The sequence below is a fragment of the Panulirus ornatus genome, chromosome 2, assembly GCF_036320965.1.
Source record: "Panulirus ornatus isolate Po-2019 chromosome 2, ASM3632096v1, whole genome shotgun sequence".
In the NCBI taxonomy this organism is placed as follows: domain Eukaryota; kingdom Metazoa; phylum Arthropoda; class Malacostraca; order Decapoda; family Palinuridae; genus Panulirus; species Panulirus ornatus.
The window spans coordinates 82,132,591-82,146,188 of NC_092225.1; the positions used below are offsets into that span (position 1 = coordinate 82,132,591).

Here is a 13,598-nt window from a genome sequence, read left to right on the forward strand (position 1 = left end):
TACTGGTTGATCAAGAAATATCAAAACCTTTAAGGAACAGATGCACATTAGATGGGGATTCACCCCAACCACCCCATGATATTCCTCATGTCATCTCATATCACCTTGTCAAGTTTGGTGCTGACTGATCAAGAAGTGTAAAAATTTTGGGAGGCAGGAACCTTCCAGTCATGAATTTATATAGGGTGTCAAGTTAAATACTAATTGAATTATTAAAGTTTCTTCCTTTGTAATTTAGGAAAAAATATTATTCCATAATTGTTGCCTATCGTGATATGAAAAGCCTATGTAAACAGTGTAAAATAAAACAGAGTGAATAACAGAAAATTATTATTTAGGAAAAAACTACTTCTATAAACATTGAAGTGAATTCTTAGAAATGGAATGAATTTAAATGCTCGATGATCCTGGATTCTTAAAATTTGATTCTATTTGTTGAGTGATTTAATAGCCTTAATCACTGATTTATGGCCTTCGTTAGACTAATGCATAGGAATACCAAAATTTACGTTTGGTGTAATCTTGTAAGAATCTTAAAAAAAAAAAAGTGGAGGTTAGCTCAACAACAGTGCCCCAGGTCGGAAATTATTTCCACAGTCTAAGGAGGGATTTTACCCTCAGAAGAGGTAAGGTGTTATATAACCATTTGTAAGAAGTACACCACATAAGTTTTATTAAGATAAATGGGAATATTCAAGAGAAAAGTAGCTACATCAAACATGAGTGGCTTAGACTACTTCTATTTCTTGTTAGTAATAATAACCATGTAAATGATTATTCTTCTTAAAGCCAGTAAAATGAGGGGCTCTATAAATAAATAAGGAATGTTAAAATTACTAGAGTAATTACAGACTTATATATTCTGATATATTATTGTGATTTGTACTGTCGTGTAATAAGCGATTATTTCTTGTTGTAGGGTACAAAGCCATGCTGGAACCGATGTTAGTCTTGGGTTAGATCCCTCATTTTGAGAGTGTCATCCCATGTGAGAAGACCCCTCCATGAAAATAAACCTTCAAACCTAGTGCTGGGACAATAGTATTATTCTCCTTATATTTATGAGAAGGTAGAGTTGACAAAGGAGAGGAAGGAGTACAAATACTTAATTGTGGGATGCAGCCTTTCACCATCACCTGAGAATTCCATTTTGCTTGTCAGAAATTTGAGAAGAGAAGGAAGGGGAAGGAACCAACAAGAAACATAACCCTGAGCAGCTGAGTCCTACAATCAAACTTCTGTTGCTGATTTTTTTTTTTTTTTTTACCATGAAAGGAAATGTTTTCTCTATCTCATGTCTTTCATAAATGAAAAGGTACATTTTAATGTATAGTGACTATCCTAATCAATCATATAAGATCCTATAACTTTATAACTTTCAATGTGTTGGTGAGCAGTGTCTTAGTATTATTTGTATTATTTGAAGTTTAAGCCTTAGGTAATCTTACATCTCACTTAACACTCCCAAAAGAAGTTAAATCTTCAAAATCTTAATGAGTGACTTAAGCTATATATATGTTTTGGAAGGAGGTGAATAATGTGCGCAAGACATTAGAACACATGGGAACATTGGTAGTGATAAAGTGAGGAGATGGAGTGAGTATTTTGAAGGTTTGTTGAGTGTGTTTGATGACAGTGTTTTGTTCAGGGTGGTGTGTGAAGTTAGAGCCACGGAGAGTGATTTGGTGAAGAAAAAATGGTGGTGAAAGCCTTGCAGAAGATGAAATCCAGCAAGGTGGCAGGCTTGGATGGTACTGCAGTTGAATTCATTAAGGAAGGGGGGTGACTGTGTTTTTGATTGGTTGGTAAGGATATTCAATGTATGTATAGATCATGGTGAAGTAACTGAGGATTGATGGAATGTATGTATAGTGCCCTTGTACAAAGGTAAGGGGGATAAAGTGGAATGTTCAAACTAGAGGCATAAGTTTCTTGAGTAAACCTAAAAATTTGTATGGTAGGGTATTGATTGAGAGGGTGAGGCATGTACAGAGCATCAGATTGGGAAGGAGCAGTGTGGTTTCAGAAGTAGCAGAGGATGTATGGATGAGGTATTTACTTTGAAGATTTTTTTTTTTTATTATTTTTTATTATACTTTGTTGCTGTCTTCTGCATCAGCGAGGTAGTGCAAGGGAACAGACAAAAGAATAGCCCAACCCACCCACACACACATGAATATACATACACGTCGACACACACACATATACATACCTATACATCTCAATGTATACATATAAATACACACTTAGACATATAAATATACACGCATGTACATAATTCGTACTGTCTGCCCTCATTCATTCCTGTCGCCACCCCACCACACATGAAATGACAGCCCCCTCGCCCCAGCGTGTGCGGGAGGTAGCGCTAGGAAAAGACAACAAAGGCTACATTCATTCACACTCAGTCTCTAGCTGTCATGTATAATGCACTGAAACCACAGCTCCCTTTCCACATCTAGGCCCCACAAAACTTTTCATGGTTTACCCCAGACGATAAACATGCCCTGGTTCAATCCACTGACAGCACGTCAACCCCGGTATAGCACATCCTTCCAATTCACTCTATTCCTTGCACACCTTTCACCCTCCTGCATGTTCAGGCCCCAATCACTCAAAATCTTTTTCACTCTATCTTTCCACCTCCAATTTAGTCTCCCACTTCACCTTGTTCCCTCCACCTCTGACACATATACCCTCTTGTCAATCTTTCCTCACTCATCCTCTCCATGTGATCAAACCACTTCAAAATACCCTCTTCTGCTCTCTCAACCACATTCTTTTTATTACCACACATCTCTCTTACCCTTTCATTACTTACTCAGTCAAACCACCTCACACCACATATTGTCCTCAAACGTCTCATTTCCAGCACATCCACCCTCCTCCGCACAACTTTATCTATAGCCCACGCCTCGCAACACATACAACATTGTTGGAACCACCATTCCTTCAAACATACCCATTTTTGCTTTCCAAAATAACGTTCTCGACTTCCACACATTTTTCAACGCTCCCAGAACTTTTGCCCCCCTCCCCCACCATATGATTCACTTCCACTTCCTTGGTTCCATACGCTGCCAAATCCACTCCCAGATATCTAAAACACTTCACTTCCTCCAGTTTTTCTCCATTCAAACTTACCTCCCAAAGAACTTTGAAGAATATATGTGAGAAATACTTAGAAAAACAGATGGATTTGTATGTATTATTCTCCTTATATTTATAAGAGGGAAGGGTTGACAAAGGAGAGGAAGGAGTACAAATACTTAATTGTGGGATGCAGCCATTTATCATCACCTGAGAATTCCATCTTGCTTGTCAGAAATTTGAGAAGAGAAGGAAGAGGAATCAACAAGAAACATAACCCTTAGCAGCTGAGTCCTACGATTAAACTTCTGTTGCTGATTTTTTTTTTTTACCATGAAAGGAAACGTTTTCTCTGTATCATGTTTTTCATAAATGAAAAGGTACATTTTAATGTATACATTCCTAATCAATCATATAAGATCCTAAGGACCTATTTTATAACTATCAGTGTGTTCGTGAGCAGTGTTTTAGTATCATTTGAAGTTTAAGCCTTAGATAATTTTCCATTTCACTTAACTCTTCTCAAAATTGTAAGGAGTGACTTAGGCTATATAAATGCTTTGGAAGGAGGTAAATAACGTGCACAAGGCATTAAAACAAATGGGAACATTGCTAGTGATAAAGTGAGGAGGAGATGGAGTGAGTATTTTGAAGGTTTGTTGAATGTGTTTGGTGACAGAGTGTTTTGTTCAGGGTGGTGTGCAAAGTGAGAGTCAGGGAGAGTGATTTGGTGAAGAAAGAAAAGGTGGTGAAAGCCTTGTGGAAGATGAAATCCAGCAAGGTGGCAGGTTTGGATGGTACTGCATTTGAATTTATAAAGAAAGGGGGTGACTGTGTTGATGATTGGTTGGTAAGGATATTCAATGCATGTATGGATCATGGTGAAGTAATTGAGGATTGATGGAATGCATGTATAGTGCCATTGTACAAAGGTAAGGGAGTTAGAGTGAAATGTTCAAACTAGAGACATAAGTTTCTTGAGTGAACCTAGAAACTTGTATGGGATGGTATTGACTTAGAGGGTGAGGAATGCACAGAGCATCAGATTCGGAAGGAGCAGTGTGGTTTCAGAAGTAGCAGAGGATGTATGGATTAAGTATTTACTTTGAAGATTACATTTATACTTTGTTGCTGTCTCCCGCGTTACCAAAGTAGCGCAAGGAAACAGACAAAAGAATGGCCCAACCCACCCACATACACATGTATATACATACACGTCTACACGCACATATACATACCTATACATCTCAACGTATACATATATATACACACACAGACATATACATATATACACATGTACATAATTCATACTGTCTGCCCTTATTCATTCCCATCGCCAACCCCCACACATGAAATGACAACCCCCTCCCCACGCATGTGCGCGAGGTAGCGCTAGGAAAAGACAACAAAGGCCACATTCGTTCACAGTCTCTAGCTGTCATGTATAATGCACCCAAACCACAGCTCCCTTTCCACATCCAGGCCCCACAAAGCTTTCCATGGTTTACCCCAGACATTCATTGACAGCACACTAACCCCGGTATACCACATCGTTCCAATTCACTCTACTCCTTGAACGCCTTTCACCCTCCTGCATGTTCAGGCCCCGATCACTCAAAATCTTTTTCACTTTTCCACCTCCAATTTGGTCTCCCACTTCTCCTCGTTCCCTCCACCTCTGACACATATATCCTCTTTGTCAATCTTTCCTCATTCATTCTCTCCATGCAACCAAACCATTTCAAAACACCCTCTTCTGCTCTCTCAACCACTCTTTTTGTTACCACACATCTCTCTTACCCTTTCATTACTTACTCGGTCAAACCACCTCACACCACATATTGTCCTCAAACATCTCATTTCCAGCACATCCATCCTCCTCTGCACAACTCTATCTATAGCCCACGCCTCACAACCATACAACATTGTTGGAACCACTATTCCTTCAAACAAACCCATTTTTGCTTTTGGCGATAATGTTCTCGCCTTCCACACATTTTTCAACGCTCCCAGAACTTTCGCCCCCTCCCTCACCCTATGAATCACATTAGCTTCCATGGTTCCATCCGCTGCCAGATCCACTCCCAGATATCTAAAACACTTCACTTCCTCCAGTTTTTCTCCAATTCAAACTTACCTCCCAATTGACTTGTCCCTCAACCCTACTGTACCTAATAACCTTGCTCTTATTCACATTTATCCTCAGCTTTTTTCTTTCACACACTTTACCAAACTCAGGCACCAGCTTCTGCAGTTTCTCACACGAATCAGCCACCAGCGCTGTCTTTTCCTAGTGCTACCTCACGCGAACTCGGGGGAGGGGATGCCACTTCACATGTGGCACGGTGGCGGAGGGAATGGATGAAGGCAGCATGTATGAATATGTACATGTGTATATATGTATATTACTGTGTATGTATATGTATGTATACATTGAAGTATATAGGTATGTATATGTGCATGTGTGGGCATTTATGTATATACATGTGTATGTGGGTGGGTTGGGCCATTCTTTCTCTATTATACTTTGTCGGTGTCTCCCATGTTAGTGAGTTAGTGCAAGGAAACAGACGAAAAATGGCCAACCCACCCACATACACGTTTTTTTTTTTTTTTTTTTTTTTTTGCTTTGTCGCTGTCTCCCGCGTTTGCGAGGTAGCGCAAGGAAACAGACGAAAGAAATGGCCCAACCCACCCCCATACAATGTATATACATAATGGTCCACACACGCAAATATACATACCTACACAGCTTTCCATGGTTTACCCCAGACGCTCCACATGCCCTGATTCAATCCACTGACAGCACGTCAACCCTGGTATACCACATCGATCCAATTCACTCCATTCCTTGCCCTCCTTTCACCCTCCTGCATGTTCAGGCCCCGATCACACAAAATCTTTTTCACTCCATCTTTCCACCTCCAATTTGGTCTCCCACTTCTCCTCGTTCCCTCCACCTCCGTCACATATATCCTCTTGGTCAATCTTTCCTCACTCATTCTCTCCATGTGCCCAAACCATTTCAAAACACCCTCTTCTGCTCTCTCAACCATGCTCTTTTTATTTCCACACATCTCTCTTACCCTTACGTTACTTACTCGATCAAACCACCTCACACCACACATTGTCCTCAAACATCTCATTTCCAGCACATCCACCCTCCTGCGCATAACTCTATCCATATCCCACGCCTCGCAACCATACAACATTGTTGGAAACACTATTCCTTCAAACATACCCATTTTTGCTTTCCGAGATAATGTTCTCGACTTCCACACATTCTTCAAGGCTCCCAGGATTTTCGCCCCCTCCCCCACCCTATGATCCACTTCCGCTTCCATGGTTCCATCCGCTGCCAGATCCACTCCCAGATATCTAAAACACTTTACTTCCTCCAGTTTTTCTCCATTCAAACTTACCTCCCAATTGACTTGACCCTCAACCCTACTGTGCCTAATAACCTTGCTCTTATTCACATTTACTCTTAACTTTCTTCTTTCACACTCTTTACCAAACTCAGTCACCAGCTTCTGCAGTTTCTCACATGAATCAGCCACCAGCGCTGTATCATCAGCGAACAACAACTGACTCACTTCCCAAGCTCTCTCATCCACAACAGACTTCATACTTGCCCCTCTTTCCAAAACTCTTGCATTCACCTCCCTAACAACCCCATCCATAAACAAATTAAACAACCATGGAGACATCACACACCCCTGCCGCAAACCTACATTCACTGAGAACCAATCACTTTCCTCTCTTCCTACACGTACACATACCTTACATCCTCGATAAAAACTTTTCACTGCTTCTAACAACTTGCCTCCCACACCATATGTTCTTGATACCTTCCACGGAGCATCTCTATCAACTCTATCATATGCCTTCTCCAGATCCATAAATGCTACATACAAATCCATTTGCTTTTCTAAGTATTTCTCACATACATTCTTCAAAGTAAACACCCGATCCACACATCCTCTACCACTTCTGAAACCACACTGCTCTTCCCCAATCTGATGCTCTTTACATGCCTTCACCCTCTCAATCAATACCCTCCCATATAATTTACCAGGAATACTCAACAAACTTATACCTCTGTAATTTGAGCACTCACTCTTCTCCCCTTTGCCTTTGTACAATGGCACTATGCACGCATTCCGCCAATCCTTAGGCACCTCACCATGAGTCATACATACATTAAATAACCTTACCAAACAGTCAACAATACAGTCACCCCCTTTTTTAATAGATTCCACTGCAATACCATCCAAACCTGATGCCTTGCCAGCTTTCATCTTCCGCAAAGCTTTTACTACCTCTTCTCTGTTTACCAAATCATTTTCCCTAACCCTCTCACTTTGCATGCCACCTTGACCAAAACACCCTATATCTGCCACTCTATCATCAAACACATTCAACAAACCTTCAAAATACTCACTCCATCTCCTTCTCACATCACCACTACTTGTTATCACCTCCCCATTTGCGCCCTTCACTGAAGTTCCCATTTGCTCCCTTGTCTTACGCACTTTATTTACCTCCTTCCAGAACATCTTTTTATTCACATGTATATACATAAACACCCACACATGCACATATACATACCTATACATTTCAACATATACATACATATACATACACAGACATCTACATACACATACATGTACATATTCATACATGCTGCCTTCATCCATTCCCGCAACCACCCCACCACACATGAAATGGCACCCCCCTCCCCCCGCATATGGGCAAGGTAGCACTAGGAAAAGACAACAAAGACCACATTTGTTCACACACAATCTCTAGCTCTCATGTACGATGCACCAAAATCACAGCACCCTTTCCACATCGGGGCCACCACAAAACTTTCCCTGGTTTACCTCAGACGCTTCACATACTCTGGTTCAATCCACTGACAGCACGTCGACCACAGTATACCACATCATTCCAATTCATGCTATTCCATGCACGTTTTTCACCCTCCTGTATGTTCAGGCCCCAATCGCTCAAAATCTTTTCCACTCCATCCTTCCACCTCCAATTTGGTCTCCCACTTCTTGTTCCCTCCACCTCTGACACATATATCCTCTTTGTCAATCTTTCATCACTCATTCTCTTCATGTGACCAAACCATTTCAATACACCCTCTTCTGCTCTATCAACCACACTCTTTTTATTACCACACATCTCTCTTACCCTTTCATTACTTACTCAATCAAACCACCTCACACCACATATTGTCCTCAAACATCTCATTTCCAACACATCCACCCTCCTCCACACAACCCTATCTATAGCCCACACCTCACAACCATATAACATTGTTGGAACCACTATTCCTTCAAACATACACATTTTTGCTCTCCAAGATAACATTCTCGCCTTCCACACATTCCTCAACGCTCCCAGAACCTTTGCCCCCTTCCCCACCCTGTGACTCATTTCCACTTCCATTGTTCCATCCGCTACTAAGTCCACTCCCAGATATCTAAAACGCTTCACTTCCTCCAGTTTTTCTCCATTCAAATTTACCTCCCAAACTGATTTGTTCCCAAACCTACTGAACCTAATAACCTTGCTGTTATTCACAATTACTCTCAGCTTTTTTCTTTCACACACTTTACCAAACTCAGTCACCAACTTCTGCAGTTTCTCACCTGAATCAGCAACCAGCGCTGCATCATCAGCGAACAACAACTGACTCTCATCCATAACAGACTGCATACTTGCCCCTCTCTCCAAAACTCTTGTATTCACCTCCCTAAAGACCCCATCCATAAACAAATTAAACAACCATGGAGCCGTCATGCACCACTGCCGCAAACCAACATTCACAGGGAACCAATCACTTTCCTCTCTTCTTACTTGTACACAAGCCTTACATACTCAATAAAAACTTTTCATGCTTCTATCAACTTACCTCCCACACCATATACTCTTAATACTTTCCACAGAGCATCTCTATCTATCATATGCCTTCTCCAGATCCATAAATGCTATATACAAATCCCTCTGATTTTCTAAGTATTTCTTACATACATTCTTCAAAGCAAATACCTGATCCACACATCCTCTACCACTTTTGAAACCACTCTGCTCTTCCCCAATCTGATGCTCTGTACATGCCCTCACCCTCTCAATCAATACCCTCCCATATAAGTTCCCAGGAATACTCACCAAACATATACCTCTGTAATTTAAACACTCACCTTTATCCCTTTTGCCTTTGTACAATGGCACTATGCATGCATTCCACCAATGTTCAGGCACTTCACCATGAACCATACATACACTGAACATCCTTACCAACCAGTTAACAACACAGTCATCCCCCTTTTTTAATAAATTTCACAACAATACCATCCAAACCTGCCGCCTTTCCAGCTTTCATCTTCCGCAAAGCTTTCACTACCTCTTCTCTGTTTACCAAATCATTCTCCCTGACCCTCTCACTTTGCACACCACATTGACCAAAATACACACATTCAACAAACCTTCAAAATACTCACTCCATCTTCTCACTTCACCACTACTTGCTATTACCCCCCTATTAGCCCCCCTTCACCAATGTTCCCATTTGTTCTCTTGTCTTACGCATGTTATTTACCTCCTTCCAAAACATCTTTTTATTCTCCCTAAAATTTAATGATACTCTCTCATCCCAACTCTCATTTGCCCTCTTTTTCACCTCTTGCACTTTTCTCTTCACGTGCCTCTTTTATACATCTCCCAGTCATTCACACTACTTCCCTGCAAAAATCATCCAAATGCCTCTCTCTTCTCTTTCACTAACAATCTTACTTCTTCATCCCACCATTTACTACCCCTCCTAGTCTACCCACCTCCCACCTTTCTCATGCCACAGGTATCTTTTGCACAAGCCATCATTGCTTCCCTAAATACATCCCATTCCTCCCACATTCCCCTTATGTTATTTGCTCTCACCTTTTTCCATTCTGCACTCAATCCATCCTGGTACTTCTTCACACAAGTCTCCTTTCCAAGCTCACTTACTCTCACCACTTTCTTCACCCCAACATTCTCTCTTCTTTTCGGGAAACCTCTACAAATCTTCACCTTCGCCTCCACAAGATAATGATCAGGCATCCCTCCAGTTGCCCCTCTCAGCACATTAACATCCAAAAGTCTCTCTTTCACGTGCCTATCAATTAACAAGTAATCCAATAACGCTCTCTGGCTATCTCTCCTACTTACATACATATACTTATGTATATCTCTTTTTAAACCAGGTATTCCCAGTCACCAGTACTTTTTCAGTACACAAATCTACAAACTCTTTACCCTTTCCATTTACAACACTGAACACCCCATGTACACCAATTATACCCTCAAATGCCAAATTACTCACCTTTGCATTTAAATCACCCATCGCTATAACCCGGTCTCATGCATCAAAGCTGCTAACACACTCACTCAGCTGCTCCCAAAACACTTGCCTCTCATGAACTTTCTTCTTCTCATAACCAGGTGCATAGGCACCAATAAACACCCATCTCTCCATTCATTGTCAGTTTTACCCATATAAATCTAGAGTTTACTTTCTTACACTCTATCACATACTCCCACAACTCCTACTTCAGGAGTATTGCTACTCCTTCCTTTGCTCCTGTCCTCTCACCAACCCCTGACTTTACTCCCATGACATTCCCAAATCACTCTCCCCCTTTACCCTTCAGCTTCATTTCACTAAGAGCCAAAACATCCAGGTTCCTTTCCTGAAACATATATATATATATATATATATATATATATATATATATATATATATATATACATCATCCCTGAGGATAGGGGAATAAAGTCAGGGGTTAGTGAGAGGACAAGAGCAAGGGAAGGAGTAGCACTACTCCTGAAACAGGAGTGCTGGGAGTATGTGATAGAGTGTAAGAAAGTAAACTCTAGATTGATATGGGTAAAACTGAAAGTTGATGGAGAGAGATGGGTGATTATTGGTGCATATGCACCTGGGCATGAGAAGAAAGATCATGAGAGGCAAGTGTTTTGGGAGAAGCTGAGTGAGTGTGTTAGTAGTTTTGATACACAAGACCGGGTTATAGTGATGGGTGATTTGAATGCAAAGGTAAGTAATGTGGCAGTTGAGGGAATAATTGGTGCACATGGGGTGTTGTAAATGTTGTAAATGGAAATGGTGAAGAGCTTGCAGATTTATGTGCTGAAAAAGGATTGGTGACTGGGAATACCTGGTTTAAAAAGAGAGATATACATAAGTATACGTATGTAAGTAGGAGAGATGGCCAGAGAGCATTATTGGATTACGTGTTATTGATAGAAACACGAAAGAGAGACTTTTGGATGTTAATGTGTGGCCAGAGAGCATTACTGGATTATATGTTAATTGATAGAAACACGAAAGAGAGACTTTTGGATGTTAATGTGCTGAGAGGTGCAACTGGAGGGATGTTTGATCATTATCTTGTGGAGGCAAAGGTGAAGATTTATAGAGGTTTTCAGAAAAGAAGAAAGAATATTGAGGTGAAAAGAATGGTGAGAGTAAGTGAGCTTGGTAAGGAGATTTGAGTGAGGAAGTACAAGGAGAGACTGAGTACAGAATGGAAAAAGGTGTGAACAAAGAACGTAAGGGGAGTGGGGGAGGAATGGGATGTATTTAGGGAAGGAGTGATGGCTTGCACAAAAGGTGCTTGTGGCATGAGAAGTGTGGAAGGTGGGCAGATTAGAAAGGGTAGTGATTGGTGGGATGAAGAAGTAAGATTATTAGTGAAAGAGGAGAGAGGCATTTGTATGTGTTTTGCAGGGAAATAATGCAAATGACCGGGAGATGTATAAAAGAAAGAGGCAGGAGATCAAGAGAAAGGTGCAAGAGGCGAAAAAGAGGGCAAATGAGAGTTGGGGTGAGAGAGTATCATTAAATTTTAGGGAGGATAAAAAGATGTTTTAGAAGGAGGTAAATAAAGTGTGTAAGACAAGGGAACAAATGGGAACATCAGGGGTCTAATGGGGAGGTGATAACAAGTAGTGGTGATGTGAGAAGGAGATGGAGTGAGTATTTTGAAGGTTTGTTGAATGTGTTTGATGATAGAGTGGCAGATATAGGATGTTTTGGTTGAGGTGGTGTGCAAAGTCAGAGGGTTAATGAGAATAATTTGGTAAACAGAGAAGAGGTAGTAACAGATTTGTGGAAGATGAAAGCTGGCAAGGCAGTGTGTTTGGAAGTTATTGCACAGGAATTTATTAAAAAAGGGGGTGACTGTATTGTTGACTGGTTGGTAAGGTTATTCAATATATGTATGACTCTTGGTGAGGTGCCTGAGGACTGGCAGAATGCTTGTATAGTGCCATTGTACAAAGGCAAAGGGGATAAGAGTGAGTGCTCAAATTACAGAGGTATAAGTTTGTTGAGTATTCCTGGGAAATTATATGGGAGGGTATTGATTGAGAGGGTGAAGGCATGTACAGAGCATCAAATTGGGGAAGACTAGTGTGCTTTCAGAAGTGGTACAGGATGTGTGGATCAGGTGTTTGCTTTGAAAAATGTATGTGAGAAATACTTAGAAAAGCAAATGGATTTGTATGTAGCATTTAAGGATCTGGAGAAGGCATACGATAGAGTTGACAGAGATGCTCTGTGGAAGGTATTAAGAATATATGGCATGGGAGGTAAGTTGTTAGAAGCAGTGAAAAGTTTTTATCGAGGATGAAAGGCATGTGTACGAGTAGGAAGAGAGGAAAGTGATTGGTTCTCAATGAATGTATGTTTGTGGCAGGGGTGCATGATGTCTCTATGGATGTTTAATTTGTTTATGGATGTGTTTGTTAGGGAGGTGAATGCAAGAGTTTTGGAAAGAGGGGCAAGTATGCAGTCTGTTGTGGATGAGAAAGCTTGGGAGGTGAGTCAGTTGTTCACTGATAATACAGCACTGGTGGCTGATTCGGGTGAGAAACTGCAGAAGCTGGTGACTGAGTTTGGTAAAGTATGTGAAAGAAGAAAGCTGTGAGTAAATGTGAATAAGAGTAAGGTTGTTAAGTACAGTAGGGTTGAGGAACAAGTCAATTGGGAGGTAAGTTTGAATGGAGAAAAACTGGAGGAAGTGAAGTGTTTTAGAAATCTGGGAGTGGATTTGGCAGTGGATAGCACCATGGAAGCGGAAGTGAATCATAGGGTGGGGGAGGGGGCGAAAGTTCTGGGAGCATTGAAGAATGTGTGGAAGTCGAGAACATTGTCTTGGAAAGCAAAAATGAGTAGGTTTGAAGGAATAATGGTTCCAAAAAATGATATATGTTTGCAAGGCGTGGGCTATAGATAGAGTTGTGCGGAGAAGGGTGGGTGTGTTAATGCAGGAGTCAGTGACTATGTATAATAAAAGATGTAAATAATATATATATATATATATATATATATATATATATATATATATATATATATATATATATATATATATATATATATATTTCTTTCATACTATTCGCCATTTCCCGCATTAGCCAGGTAGCGTTAAGAACAG

At 40.7% G+C, this 13,598-nt stretch overlaps 2 protein-coding genes across 13 annotated transcripts in view; one reads left to right on the forward strand and one right to left on the reverse strand.

Annotated features, from left to right (window-relative positions):
* The window catches only part of Psi (P-element somatic inhibitor), a 487,743-nt gene extending 486,715 nt beyond the window's left edge, over positions 1-1,028 (forward strand). For all 3 annotated transcript variants that reach the window (XM_071678312.1, XM_071678322.1, XM_071678419.1), the window contains one exon: positions 920-1,028. The gene's annotated coding sequence lies outside the window, so the exon portion shown is untranslated. The remainder of the gene's footprint in view (positions 1-919) is intronic.
* Positions 1-13,598, reverse strand: part of LOC139757725 (uncharacterized) — a 221,327-nt gene that overhangs the window by 17,298 nt on the left and 190,431 nt on the right. The window lies entirely within an intron of this gene.